The sequence below is a fragment of the Peromyscus maniculatus genome, chromosome 4, assembly GCF_049852395.1.
Source record: "Peromyscus maniculatus bairdii isolate BWxNUB_F1_BW_parent chromosome 4, HU_Pman_BW_mat_3.1, whole genome shotgun sequence".
NCBI classification, from domain to species: Eukaryota; Metazoa; Chordata; class Mammalia; order Rodentia; family Cricetidae; genus Peromyscus; species Peromyscus maniculatus.
This window is the reverse complement of record NC_134855.1, coordinates 137,566,687-137,581,133: the sequence shown is the minus strand read 5'-3', so window position 1 is coordinate 137,581,133 and position 14,447 is coordinate 137,566,687. Positions and strand designations below refer to the sequence as shown.

The window sequence follows — 14,447 nt, the reverse complement described above, 5'->3', positions numbered from 1 at the left end:
GAGGATTGGGGCTTCATTGAGCCCTGAGTGCTCTGGCTGCATTGCTCACTGTCCTGTCTTGCCAGGTTCTACACTGGCTCAACGGGACTTACACTCATGCATTCTTCTGTGAAAGTGTTTACTATGAATGCCCCAGTGAGATGTCTTCCTCCTACAGTATTACAGTATTTCTTCAAATAATTACTAAAAGATACAGATTCAAATTGTTTCTAATACTCCCATTTTACTTTTGTAAGTTCGGGCGTGGGGTGGGTCTGGGATTCGTCATAGTAACTATAATAGAATCTTGGCCCCCAAGGGCAGAAACCCAGGAGAGAAAGAGAGAGACAGACACAGACAGAAGGAGGAGGGGAGGGGGAGAAAAAGAGAGGGAGGGAGAGAGGAAAAGTTTGGAGAGATTACTGGAATCTGTTAGCTATTGGATAAGAGTTTTCCATGTTCAACCTCCAGCTGGCACAAAAATCATAGTAAATGTATCCTTATGGGTACCCATGGATAAGGTCAATGAATTCCAGTACTGTGATCATTTGTCTTCAGGGATATGTCAGACATGTCCATCTTCCATAGCTCTCTGCAAAATTCTCTGTCAATATGAAGGTCATACAGAGGTGCCCTGTATCTGTCCACACTGGAAAGTGCACAGTGAGAGAGGGATAGAACACCCCTAGTGATAGTCAGAGTCATTTGTTCCTAAGCATAGGTAGCACAGGACCCACAGTGAGCAAACCTGTGTGGATTGTTGACTCCAGAAGGTCTTTCTGTAAAGAGTGTTGGTGAAAGCCAACCTTCAGTGGTAAGGAGCCTGGGTGACCCCATCATGGATGACAGCCTCATTGGAACTGCAGCTGGGAGGGTTTTTTTTTTGTTGTTGTTGTTTTTTGTTTTTGTTTTTTGTTTTGTTTTTTTGTTTTTTGCCTTCTGAGATTTTGTTATAGTAACAAAAATCAGACAAATACCGTCTGAATTATTCTGATTAATTTGAAAAGTTATTTTCGGTGTTCTTGTGGTATTCTTGTGATGTCTGCAACACCTGCCCTGCTATTCATTTCATCATTATTATTAATGTGATGTTCCTCTCTCCTTTTCTCACTGTCCTACCTTTTGGTCTTGCTAGAAGTTTGTTTTGTTGATCTTTTCAAAGAACCAGTCTTTGTTGATTTTCTTTTCTTCTCATTAGTTTTTGTTTTGAATCTTTATGGTTTTCTTCTTTCTGCTTGTTTTAAGGTTAGTTTACTTTTACCCCCCACCCCAGGTTCTTGGGAAACGAGAGTTTAAATTTGTTGTTGTTGTTTGAAACCTTTCCTTTTCTTCTAATATATAACAGTATTATAAATTTACCTCTGGGGTGGGAATATATAGTTCAGTGGCAGAGTACTTGTCTAGCATGTGTGAAGCCTTGAATTCATTCTCCAGCCCCACAAAAATACATAAATAAATAATTACCTCTCATTGGTTATAGGTATTATTTTCATTTTTATTAACTGGGTTCTCGTTCTCTCTCTCTAGTTTGGTTTTTTCCCCCCATGGTACTGGAATTGAACCTTTGTACTCTACCATTGAGCTGCAACTATGTAGCCTGGGGTGGTCTGGAACTCACAGATATCTGCCTCTTCAGTACAGAAATTAAAAATGTTCACTGTCATTCCCAGGTGCTTCAGCCTGTTAAATGCTGAGTTACAACCATATGTCATCACCCAGAAAAGAAAAAAAAGATAGTATATTTTTGTTTCTTGCATTTCTTTGGTTTTGTTTATCTTTTGTTCCATGTGTTCTTTACTTGTCACATCTGTGACGATTTTTCCAATACCCCTCTTAGTGAGTTCAAACTTGATTCCATTATGATTGGAGAACATTCTCTGTATGATTTCAGTTCTTTTAAATTTGTTGAGATTGGAGGCGGGACAGATGGCTCTGTGGCTAATAGGATGTACTGCTCTTGGGGAAGGCCTGAGTTCAGTTCCCAGCACTGAACTCCATAAATTCCTCATCCACAAAATGAGCCCAAGCCTCAGAAAGATGAAGTGAGGCCCACACAGAGAACAGGTGTTAGACAAAAGATTTGCCTCAAGCACCCATTCAACTTTTATGCGAATGAATGTTTTGCCTGCGTATATGTATGTATGTATGTGTATCACATGTGTGCCTGGTACCCACAGAGGTCAGAAGAGGGTGTTGAATTTCTTGAAACTGGAATTGCGGTTGGTTCTCAATCACCATATGGATTCAGGGAACTGAACATAGGTCCTCTGCAAGAGTAACAAGTGCTTTTAACTGCTAAAGCTTCTCTGTAGCCCCATGACCTATCTTAGTATTGTTCCGTGGGCTCTTGAAAAGAATGTATAGTATGCTGTTGTGGGGTGGAGTGTTGTATACAGAGCACAGATCTTGAGGGTGGTGGTGGTGTGACTTCTTCCGTGTCTTTGTCGATTTTCTGCCTGGTTTTTAGTCGTTAACTGAGGTGTGGAGATACCTCCACCTATGCTTATGGATTTGTCTACTTTGTAGCTTTTTATTTTTCACACATTTGTCAGCTGTTGTTTTATGTATGTAATTTGGAAGTATTTTTTCTTAGTAGAGTTACTCCTTAACTATTATATGATGTTCCTCTCTGTGTCAGGTAACATAGTACAGCTCCTATTGCTTTAATTAACATTTGCATGGTAATATAGTCTCTGTCCTTTGACTCTCATCCTACCTGATTGTTACATTAAGTGAATTTCTTGTGAACAGTCTTGTAATTAGATCATGATTTTAAATCCATTCTGGCAGTCTCTACCTTTTAATTAGTATATTTAGGCCCTTTACATTTAGCATAATTATTGATATGGAAGAGCTCAAGCATGCCTTTGGTTCTTTTTTATTTCTGTTATCTTTTTTCATCCTTTCCACTGGTTGCTTGAATAAACTCTTAGAATTCCATTTGATTTACTTATGATGTTTTTATATCTGTGTGTGTATCCTTTTCAATGGTTATTGTACCTTATAGGTTTGTAATTTACCAGTTCCAGGTAGGAGGAAGGCCAAGCAGGAAGCAATAGAACTCCAGTGTGCTGAGAGTTTGATATCTATCTTCTTTTGCTCATTTATTGAGTGAAGGGACCACAGGCAAAGCTGCAACTCTAAATGAGTACATCCTTTACTGGGGAGACAGACAAATATGCTGTTGTTTGAACTCAAGACAGTGATAATGGGAGAAATCCACAGAGTCTGTTTAATGAGCAAAGGAATTTATTTGGGGGTGAACTCACTACCATGGGAGATTTATCAAAGGGTTCTGGGAAAGCAGAACTATGTCCCACGGTGATTGCCTGGTCCAAGATCTAAGCATCCAATACCACAAAGAGGCAAAGAGAGAGCCACATACGTGAATCCCAGGTCTTAAGGGTCCCCAGCAGCCACACACTAGGGACATGTACTTCAAGGTCATAGGTAGATGTAACAGTTACCTGTTATCTCACTAGGGGCGGTGCTTCAAGGTCATAGCTAGAATAGCTACCCACTACACAGCCTTCCTCCAAACACCTTGAATATGACTGTCAATGGAGTGTTGAACCTCTATCATTGCAGAACTCCTGTTTTTCAGGAGAGCCTGCATAGACTACATGTTGCAGGGTTCCTCCTCTTGGCTGACTTTGTGAACTCTTAAAGCCATAGATTCCTAAGCATTCTAGTCCCCTCAGAATAGATTGCAATTCAGTAGATCTGGTGTGGAGCCCAGGAAGTTGAACTTAAACTGTAGCCCCTTAATTCTGATGGGCAGCCAGACTGGCAAGCCCTAGTATAGTACAAAGAATATACTAGCCTTTGGAATCAGTCTTTAGACAAATCCTGTTCCCTGCGTGGACCTCACTTCATCTTTCTGAAGCTTGGGCTCCTTAGTTTGTGGATGAGGAATTTATGGACATAAAGGATCTAGCATGGCCAGGTACAAAGGTGCACGCCTTTAATCCCAGCACTCGAGAGCCAGAGGCAAGTGGATTTCTGTGAGATTGAAGCCAGCCTGGTCTACGTAGTAAGTTCTAGGCCAGCCATACTACATAGTGAGACCCTTTCTCAAACAAACAAGCAAACAAACCTAGCATAGGGGCTAGGGAAATGGCTAAGTAGGTAAGATGCACGCTACAGAAGCATAGGGACCTGGGTTCCAATCCCCATCACCCACGTGAAAACCCAGTAACAGTGGTGTGTACCTATGGTCCTAGCACTGGGAGTATTTTGTTTTCTTTCACAGCACTTAGCACCACCTGTCAAACCAGATTACCTTCCTGCCTTGGATTGTGGCCATCAGCAGCATAAAATAACCACTTGGTGCCGAGAATAAGAAACAAGCTAGGCAAAAATCAAACTTTCTAAAGCCTGAATTTGAGTGAGGGTGGGGAGAGACTAAGGGGTTCCTCAGACTCATTGCCCATCCAGTGTAGCAGAGTCGGTGAGCTTCAGATACAGTGAGAGGCCCTATTTCAAAAAATAAAAGTGAATGCAGTTAAGGAAAGACATCTGATGTTGATCTCTGGCCTTCATCCACATAAACATGTACACATCCACACTATAAGTCCAACAGACAAATGCCTAGTACAGTGCCTAGCATAGGGTAGGTTTTGGTTGTTGGGTTTTTTTTTTTTTAAGATTATTTCTTTTTATTGATATGAGTGTTTGCCTGTGTGTATGTCTGTGTACCATATGCATGTCTAGTGCCTGTGAAGGTCAGAAGAAGGCATCAGATCCCCTGGAACTAAAGTCCCACATATTGTGAGCCACCATGTAGCATCTCACACCCAGATCCACTGCAAGAGCAGCAAGCACTCTTGAACAATGAGGACTTAATCCAGTCCCCATATGATGACAATCTCAAAAAAAAAAAAAAAAAAAAAAACCACACTACTAATTTTCTTCTTCTTCAGGAATTGTATTGGAACTTTTTTTTTTTTTTTTTTTTTTTTTTTTTTTTTTGGTTTTTCGAGACAGGGTTTCTCTGTGTAGCTTTGCGCCTTTCCTGGAACTCACTTGGTAGCCCAGGCTGGCCTCGAACTCACAGAGATCCACCTGCCTCTGCCTCCCGAGTGCTGGGAATAAAGGCGTGAGCCACCACCGCCCGGCCTGGAACTTCTGATGTTTGAACTCCCATCTCTTGGTCCAAACCTAGTCTTCCTTTCCAACAGCAATTATTAGAGATTGAAGTGTTACAGACCATATTACCCATCAAACTTTAATTTTTTTTAAGTAGGCTAAACTTATGGAAACCATATAGCCAGGACTGGGAGAATCAGGACTGAAACCCACATCAGAAAAGCCCTGTTTGGGCTTAAAGTCCAAAAGTGGTCTAAGATACAGACACAATCTAAAACTGGCTGCCTCAAATAAACAGGTACAGCAAGGTCATCTGGGGTTAATAAGATCAACTGCCTAGAGGGATAACTCCTCCCAAGAGAAGAATATGATGATTCTTATCCAGAATCTAGTTCACATACAGCTTCATCAGAATTTCACCAATGCAAGAACCAGACCTTGGGTTACAGCCATTGACAGCATTAAATACTTACTTAGTGCCAGGAGTGAGAAACAAGCTGGGCAAAGATCACAATTCTTAGAACCTACATTTGAGTGAATGGAGATGATCCTGGGTATGATCCAAAACTACAGTAAACAAGTAGGTAGGTAATCTGGTTTGACAGGTGGTGCTAAGTGCTGTGAAGGAAAACTAAAGACAGAGAAAGGAGGTTGTGAGGACCAAGTTGAGGAGTAAGGATGAGTTGCAGTTTCAGATGGGTTAATGAGAAGCCCTCACTCAGAAGTCACATCTAGCAGAGGCCTGGAAGAGGCCAAGATGGAGCAAGCTGTAACATATTCAGGGACAGTCAGTGGAAAGCCTAAGCATGTGATCTCATCAGTGTCACCACAGGGTGAAGCCTGGCATACACCACTGTGGCCTCTTGTTAGGTGTTCGTCTCTGCTGCCATCTGGTCTGTTCTCGTGACAGGATTTTTAGGTATGGTCCTCCTTCTCAATATAAATCCCCTCTGTGAGCACTTCTCTGTTGGCATCCAGTTTCTGAGTTCCTTTTGCCTGCTTTCCTCTCTCTTTTCATTGTTTGCTTTACTGTAATAATACAGGAAATGCTTGCCTTGTGATCTGCCCTCTTACCCTTCCTGTGTTAGTAAAGAAGCTGGGCGTGGTGGCGCACGCCTTTAACCAGTGCTTGGGAGGCAGAGGCAGGTGGATCTCTGTGAGTTTGAGGACAGTCTGGTCCACATAGTGGGTTCTGGGACAGCAAGAGCTATGTAGAGAGACCCTGTCTCAAAACAAACAAGCCGGGTGGTGGTGGCGCACGCCTTTAATCCCAGCACTCGGGAGGCAGAGGCAGGCAGATCTCTGTGAGTTCGAGGCCAGCCTGGTCTCCAAAGTGAGTTCTAGGAAAGGTGCAAAGCTACACAGAGAAACCCTGTCTCAAAAAACCAAAAAAAAAAAAAAAACCAAACAAACAAACAAGATAACAGGGCATCCTGTACAGAGGGCGCCTTTGGATTCACCCACTGTTGGTATGGCACATCTCTGAGATGAGGCAGAAAAGCTTGCAGAGGGAGGACATGATTCACGCTCTCCAGCTGCAAATCTTCTGCCACCTCTACAGTGGTCCTTCTAAGACCACACAGGACACATTAGCTAGGAAAGCTTTAGATGGCCTCTAGCAGTCATGGCTGTCCACTCCTGCTTACGTTTATTAGCTACTATCTGAATCCTTATTGTTCACTTGTTCTGCTTGCCCCATCCATCTCAGTGTCACTTTTTGGGCCCCTGTTATGTAAACTGCAGCAGCAGCACTACATTAAATAATCAGGGCTGTGGTTTAAAGGAGTAGAAGCCAGGACTCTACGGCTCTAAGTCTCTAAACAATTCCTTCTGTAATTGACATATTGTCACACAAGCACAATTTCATGGCCACCCCATAAAGCTATATGATTGCCTTTTATAGTCATATCAAAGTAGCAATGTGTTATACTATCTTCCTTACAAAAATGTGCTTTATATTTCTGATCCTTAGCCCATTCTTGAGATGTCTAGCTGTGATAAACTTTAATCGGATGGTATTCCATTGAGAGATGATAACACCGTTTATCCATAGGTGGACATTTGGGTAGCTTCCATGCCAGGATGACAGTGGGTGGTATATTCCTGAACACATATGTGCATTTCTGCTGGGTGTATATCAGTGTGGAATATCTAGATCATGGAGCACACCTGCTCTCCTGCAGAATTAGCTACGGCCAAAGAGTTTTCCTGAGTAATTGTGTTGCTTCCTATCCTTGCCAGCATCTAGTATTTTCCTTTCCTGATGGATGTGCAGTGATAATGGTAGTTGTGGTTATTTAAGACAGTCTCACTGTGTAGTTCTGGCTGGCCTGGAATTTGCTTTGTAGACCAGGTTAGCCTCAAACTCATGGAGATTCTCTCCTCTGTCTCCTGAGTACTGGGATTAAAGATGTACACTACCTCAAGCAGTTTTTATTGTTATTCATTTTATGGTATGTGTATGAGAGTTTCAACTGCATGTTGCTAGAACTGGAGTTACAGGTGGTTGGTAACCACCATTTGGTACTAGGACTTGAACCCAGGTCCTTTGCAAAAGCTGCACTATCTCCCCAACCTCCCAGCTTTTAATAGTATCTCTTGATGAATATTTCTTACTTGTAATGGTCAACACATCAGGGTGTTTTGCTTTGTTTTTCTTTTATGTATCTTTTATATTCTGGTGTTTGGGGAATCACCTTGTTCTGTTTGTTATATGACTGACTGTCTTAATGCTGTAGCCCAGGCCAGCCTTAAACTCACTATTGAGCTCATACTGGCATTGAGCTTGGTGCAGTCTTCCTGCCTCAGCCTCCCAAGTACTGGGATTATAAATGTGAGCCACCATGTTAGGCTTTTAGGTATTGTTTAAGAAATTTTTGCTAGTTGGGTGTTGTGCCTATAATCCCAGCACTCGAGAAGCTGAGAAAGGGAGACTAAAGCCAGTTCAGGCTACATAGTAAGTAAGGAAGAGTTGGAGTCCCCATTGTTTACCCACTGCAAAGTCACAGAAGTGTTGGTCTTTGGAGAGTTTTCCTTGTTTTACATTCTACATTTAAATTAGTATGAGAGGGAGGAAGCCCCTCATGTATTGTTCTGACTTCCGTGGTTCAAAAATATGTCTTAGTTTCATTTGTGTTGCCAATAAAATACCCTGACAAAAAGCAATTTAGGGAAAAAAGAGTTTATTCCAGCTCACAATTCCACATTATAGTCCATCACTACAGAGAAGTCACAGAGGCAGGAACTTAAAGCAGCTAGTCACATCACATCTCCAGTCAAAAAAGAACAGGTAGAAATTAAATGAATGTATGCATACTTAGTGCTCGGCCAGCTCTCTCTACTCTTAACAAGTTCAGGGCCCAGCTAGACTGTGGTGGTACATGCCTTTAATCCTAGCACTCAGAGGCAGGATATAAGGAAACCTTGTCTTAGAAAAACAAAAACAAAAAGTCCAGAGCCCAAAACCAGGGAATTATGCTACCGACTTGTAGGCTGTGTTTTCTCACATCACTTAAGACAATCAAGACTGTCCCCCACAGACATTCCTACACTATAGGCCAACTTGATCTAAACATCTCTTGTTGAGACTTTACCCAGGTTCTAGGTAGTGTTAAATTGGTGATCACAAATGTGATCTTGACAAGAGAACACTTATTCATAGACTTAGTCACTTATTATAGACTACATTCTCATTTTTATTATTACTGTTATTAATCTGGTTTTGGGTGTTTTTTTCCTACTTTACTAATTAAACCTGAGAGTAAATACTTGTAGGAAAAAGCAGAGTATGTATAGAATTTGGTAAAAGTTTGGTCTTAGGAACCTATTGGGGTCTTACAACAAATTCCCCATAGATAAGTGGAAATGACTATACTTTTTTTTTCATATGTAGAGCCAAGTGATGTGGCATCTTTAATTGAAAAGGCCATTCTTGAGCCAAGCATGGTGATGCCTCAGCACTCTTTTTTTTTTTTTTTTTTTGGTTTTTCGAGACAGGGTTTCTCTGTGTAGCTTTGCGCCTTTCCTGGAACTCGCTTTGGAGACCAGGCTGGCCTTGAACTCACAGAGATCCGCCTGGCTCTGCCTCCCAAGTGCTGGGATTAAAGGCGTGCGCCGCCACCACCGCCCGGCGCCTCAGCACTCTTAAGCACTAGGGAGACAGAGGCAGGCAGATCTCTGAGTTTGAGGCCAGCCTGGTCTACAAAGCAAGTTCCAGGACAGCCAGGGCTACACACAAACCCAGCTTCAAAGAAAAGAAAAAGGAAAAAAACAAAAATAAAAAACAAAGAAAAGATCATTCTTCCACTGCATTTCACTATCACCTTTGTATTTATAGCTAAATTTGGGCAGTGTTCTACCTAAGATATAGATACTAATTCTGAACTTCATTTCCAAGTGTGTGTGTGTGTGTGTCTGTGTCTGTGTCTGTGTCTGTGTCTGTCTGTCTTATGCCATTATGCAGAGATTGTACCATTCCAGGTGTGTGTGTGTGTGTCTTTCTTTATGCCATTATGCAGCAATTGTACCATTCCAGATACATTTATCTTGAATCAGATGAGTTCTCCAGTTTCATTCTTCAGTATTGTCTTTGATAGTCTAGGTCTTTTGCATTCCTGTAGCCATTTTAGAAGCATGTTCCTTTCTTGTTTGGTCGTGTATGTTTGTTTACTTGCTTTAAGGCAGAGTCTCACTGTGTAATCCAAGCTAGCCTCAAACTCAAAATACTGTTGCCTCAGCCTCTCTAGTACACAGATTCAGGCATGCACCCCCATGACTGACATTACTTTCTAGAAAAGTTCTGTTGGAAGTGGCTAGAGAGATGACTCAGAGGTTAAGAGCATTGGCTGTTCTTCCAGAGGTCCTGAGTTCAATTCCCAGCAACCACATGGTGGCTCACAACCATCTCTAATGAGTTCTGGCTCCCTCTTCTGGCCTAAAGGGATACATGCAAGCAGAACACTGTATACATAATAAATAAATAAATCTTTAAAAAAATAAAAAGAAAAAAGAGAAGTTCTGTTGGAGTTTTGATTGGAATCATGTGGACTTTCTCAGTGGTTCTCATCCAAGCGTAATTTTTTTTTTTTTTGGCCTCCACAGGACAGTTGGCAATAGCTAGAGACATTTTTGGTTGTCATAGCAATGAGAATGCTAATGGCATCTTAAATCAAAAGGCCAAGAAAACTGCTGAGTACCCAGCAATGCTCAGGGCAGCCCTCCATCAACGAATTATCATCTAGCTAAAATGTTGGTAGCACTGCTGTAAGAAATTCACATTCTGAATTAGTGTGCACTGCTTGTCTTGGCCTTGTCTGCCATCTTACTATTTGTTTTCTAAGTGGTACATTGGTCAGGTTTTGTTTTGTTTTGTTTTGTTTTTGTTTTTTTCATTTTCACCTTCTTTTAGATTAATCAAAAATATGTATTATCCCATTTCTACTGACCTTGTAAGGATCTTTGTTTACAATTCTTTTAAGAATACATCATCCAGGGGTTTGTTGGGGATTTAGCTCAGTGGTAGAGCACTTGCCTAGCAAGCTCAAGGCCCTGGGTTCTGTCCTCAACTCTGGAAAAATTAAAAAAAGAAGAATACATCATTCCAGCCAGGTGACGGTGGCGCACGACTTTAATCCCAGCCCTCGAAAGGCAGAGCCAGGCGGATTTCTGAGTTCAAGGCCAGCCTGGTCTACAGAGCAAGTTCCAGGACAGGCTCCAAACAAAGCTACACAGAGAAACCCTTCCCCTTCCCTCCCCCCCACCCAAAAAAAGAATACATCATCCACATTTTAACATGCATTTGACATCTTGATACAGTTCATCTGATACAAATGATCTACCACTTCCTGGCTCTTGTAGATTCTACCTACTTTCCATGCTTCTTTGTAGGTTAATGTTCTTACTCTACTTTTTCCTTTAGTGCATCCCTGACAGCAATTAATTCCCTCAGTTTTTGCTCTAAAACTCAGGGCCTTGAGCCTGCCTAGCAGGTACTCTGCCACTGAGCTAAACCCCAAACCATACCTTCATTTTTAAAAACATTTTTTGTATGCATAAAATTCAAGGTTGGTAGTTGTCTTCTGGCCCATTAAAGAGGTTGCCCCCAGCCGGGCGTTGGTGGCGCACGCCTTTAATCCCAGCACTCGGGAGGCAGAGGCAGGCGGATCTCTGTGAGTTCGAGGCCAGCCTGGGCTACCAAGTGAGCTCCAGGAAAGGCGCAAAGCTACACAGAGAAACCCTGTCTCGAAAAACCAAAAAAGAAAAAAAAAAAAAAAAAAGAGGTTGCCCCCAGTCACTTCTAGTTTTTGTCATGGTGTTGAGAAACCATCTGTCAATCTGATTCTACTGCTTTTAAGATTTTCCTCGTTGACTAGGCATAGTGGTATGACATCAGCACTAGGAGGAAGAAGCAGGAGTATCACAAGTTTGAGGCCAGACTAATCTCTACAGGGAGACTGTCTCTTGTCCCCACCCCACTACAAGAAAAAGTTTCTCTCTATTTGCCTTTGGTTTTTAGCAGAATGACTGTGATACATTTGTGTATGCCTCTCTCTCGCCTTAGTCAGCTTGGGATTTGCTGAGTTTCTTGAGTCTATGGTTGATTTCTTTGTTTTGGATACTTCAGTCTTGCTTTGTTTTATGCCCTTTCTTTCTCTACGTTGCTTGAGAGCAGGATTTATAAGGATCTGTGGAAATGGTGAATGTCTACCAGAGGCTTTTCTTACTTCTAGGTACAGAAGTAAGAAAAGAGAGGGCAGAGGAGTAAAAGAAGAAAACAATGGCATTTCTTTTTCTTTTAGTGTGGAAAACTTTCTTCAAATAGAACGCTTAAGTTGATGACTAGTATATAACACATAAAACTCAGAAAAGGCTGAGGTGAGGGCAACTGCCTGGGACTTCTGCATCTCTCTTATTCACCTTAGGAATTTCATGAAAATAACTAGGGAGCTGGGAGTCCCTCACAGTAGCAGCTCCAAAGCTCAGATTGTGTATGGACACAGGCTTAATGAAACAGAGGACATGGCATGTCCAGAATGGCTTCTGCCCTCTCAGAGGCCTGGTCTAAAGTAGTTAGATATACATGTTCAAATGTAGCTTTTTGGTACTGTAGTTGAAGGATGTGCTGGAGGTGTAGGAAAGGGGAGAGAAATATGAAGTAATACATCTGTTTAGAAGATTGCAAGTTTTCGTTTTTTGGCTTTTTGAGACAGGATTTCTCTGTAGACCTGGCTGTCCTGGAATTCACTCTGTAGACTAAGCTAGCCTCAAACTCACAGAGATCCATCTGCTTCTGCCTCCCAAATGTTGGAATTAAAGATGTGCACTACCACCTCCCAGCTAGGAAGGAGCAAGATTTATAATTGTATAAATTGTGTAAATTGTATAAATGTGTATGGTTACAACATTGAACAATGAGGTTGATACAATGAGCAGATGCCTAGGAAGGACTCTGCAAGACTTAGTAGAAGCTTAGGTGGCTGTGGAAAACAGTGAGAGAACTTTAAACAATGAGAAGAGGGGTGAGATTTTGTTTTTGAAAGATTGCTTTAGTGTCAGTTTGAAATGTGGATTCAAGAAGGGCCAGCACACAGGACAAGGGGTGGGGGGCTGTTATAACTGGTACAACATGAAGTTTGTGAGCATCTTCCTTGGTTTAGGGAGGCATTGATAGAGTGGAGTGGTGAAATTAAAGGAATGGTCTAGGATTAAGAGGAAAATGAAAGAAAACAGAGATCTCAAGGCTTCTAGCCTGAGTGAGGGTCATAAAGAACAAAGGAAAGCCATTCTGGACACGCCATGTCCTCTGTTTCATTAAGCCTGTGTCCATACACAATCTGAGCTTTGGAGCTGCTACTGTGAGGGACTCCCAGCTCCCTAGTTATTTTCATGAAATTCCTAAGGTGAATAAGAGAGATGCAGAAGTCCCAGGCAGTTGCCCTCACCTCAGCCTTTTCTGAGTTTTATGTGTTATATACTAGTCATCAACTTAAGCGTTCTATTTGAAGAAAGTTTTCCACACTAAAAGAAAAAGAAATGCCATTGTTTTCTTTTACTCCTCTTCCTGTCTTATAGGTCTCTATTGTGTTTTTTGTTTGTTTGTTTTTATATGTGCATATATGTTTTGTGATTGTGTGTACATGGATAGAGTATACATGGGTATAGGGTATACATGTAAACATGTTGTATACATGTAGATTGTGTATATATGCTCATGCGTGTGCATGGAGGCAGAGGTTGTAGCCTTGGGTATTGTTCCTCAGGAACCATCTACCTTGTTTTGTTGCTTTCAACAGAAGCTCTCACTAGGACCTGAAGCTCACTGATTAGGCTAGACTGACTAGTCAGCCAGTCCCAGGCATACACTACTACCCCAAGTGTATGCCACCTGGCTTTTTTCATGTGGGTTCTCAGAGAAGATTGAACTGAGGTCATTGTGGTTGTACAGCAAGCACCTTACCAACAGAACCCCTTGCTCAGGTTTAAGCTAGCTCTGCTTGACCTTTCAGGCCACTCACTGGTCTCAGCAGTTAGCCATCATCCACTCATTATTACATCATCAAGTAGACTTTGGGGGCATGGAAAGTCACGTTTTTAATGCTGAGAAATATCTTTCATTGTGTACTTGAACTTCTTTGATTCTGATTCTCATCTGCCTCTAGTAGTACTTCTGCTGCAGGTAAGATTCACCACCTCCAGGAGTCTGAAATACATTTCCTGCCTCTGACTGTGGGGTCCCGGTTAGCTTTCTTCCCTATTCATTAATCTAGCAACCATTACCTGAGGCAGGAGATGCCACAGATAGCCAGTGTGTGAACCAGTACCCAGTATTCATCCTCAGTCAAGCTTATGCCATTCACACTTGGCCTTTTCCTAGCCTAGATGAGGAGGCTTAGAATCCTTTCCTTGGCCTCCTGAGGGCCATAGATGCCAGCAATACCCTTCCTCACAGGGTCTGTGGAGCTCCGGAGGCCAAACTCTCTCTAGGGTATCTTTTTGTGCACTGGAGCCCTCTTTTGGTTCGCAGGCACAATCCAACACAACTCTCTGGAATGGCCAGGTCTTGGTCCATACACACACTAGGCTCCTCTGACCTACCAGCCCTGTGGCCACTGGATTTAGGAATTCTCACTCAGTGAGATAGAGATGGACAGCTGAGGAGGAAAAGTGCGAGCCCACCAGACTGGATGATCACTAATCCAGCCATGGGTGAGCACTCCATCCAATGCCAGCATTTTACAATGTTACACATTTACATCTCCAGCTTTGACTCAGTCCTCAGTGCCCTTAGGCCACAGTTTTGTGTCTTCCCAGCATACTCTATTTTCCTAAAGGGAATGTTTGAGACTTTATTTCTCTCCTCAAGCTCTGTGTTTATCTTTTTT

General features: G+C 42.1%; 1 protein-coding gene across 1 annotated transcript in view; it reads left to right on the top strand.

Moving 5' to 3' along the window:
• Tti1 (TELO2 interacting protein 1) overlaps positions 1-14,447 on the top strand; it is a 50,313-nt gene that overhangs the window by 5,563 nt on the left and 30,303 nt on the right. The window lies entirely within an intron of this gene.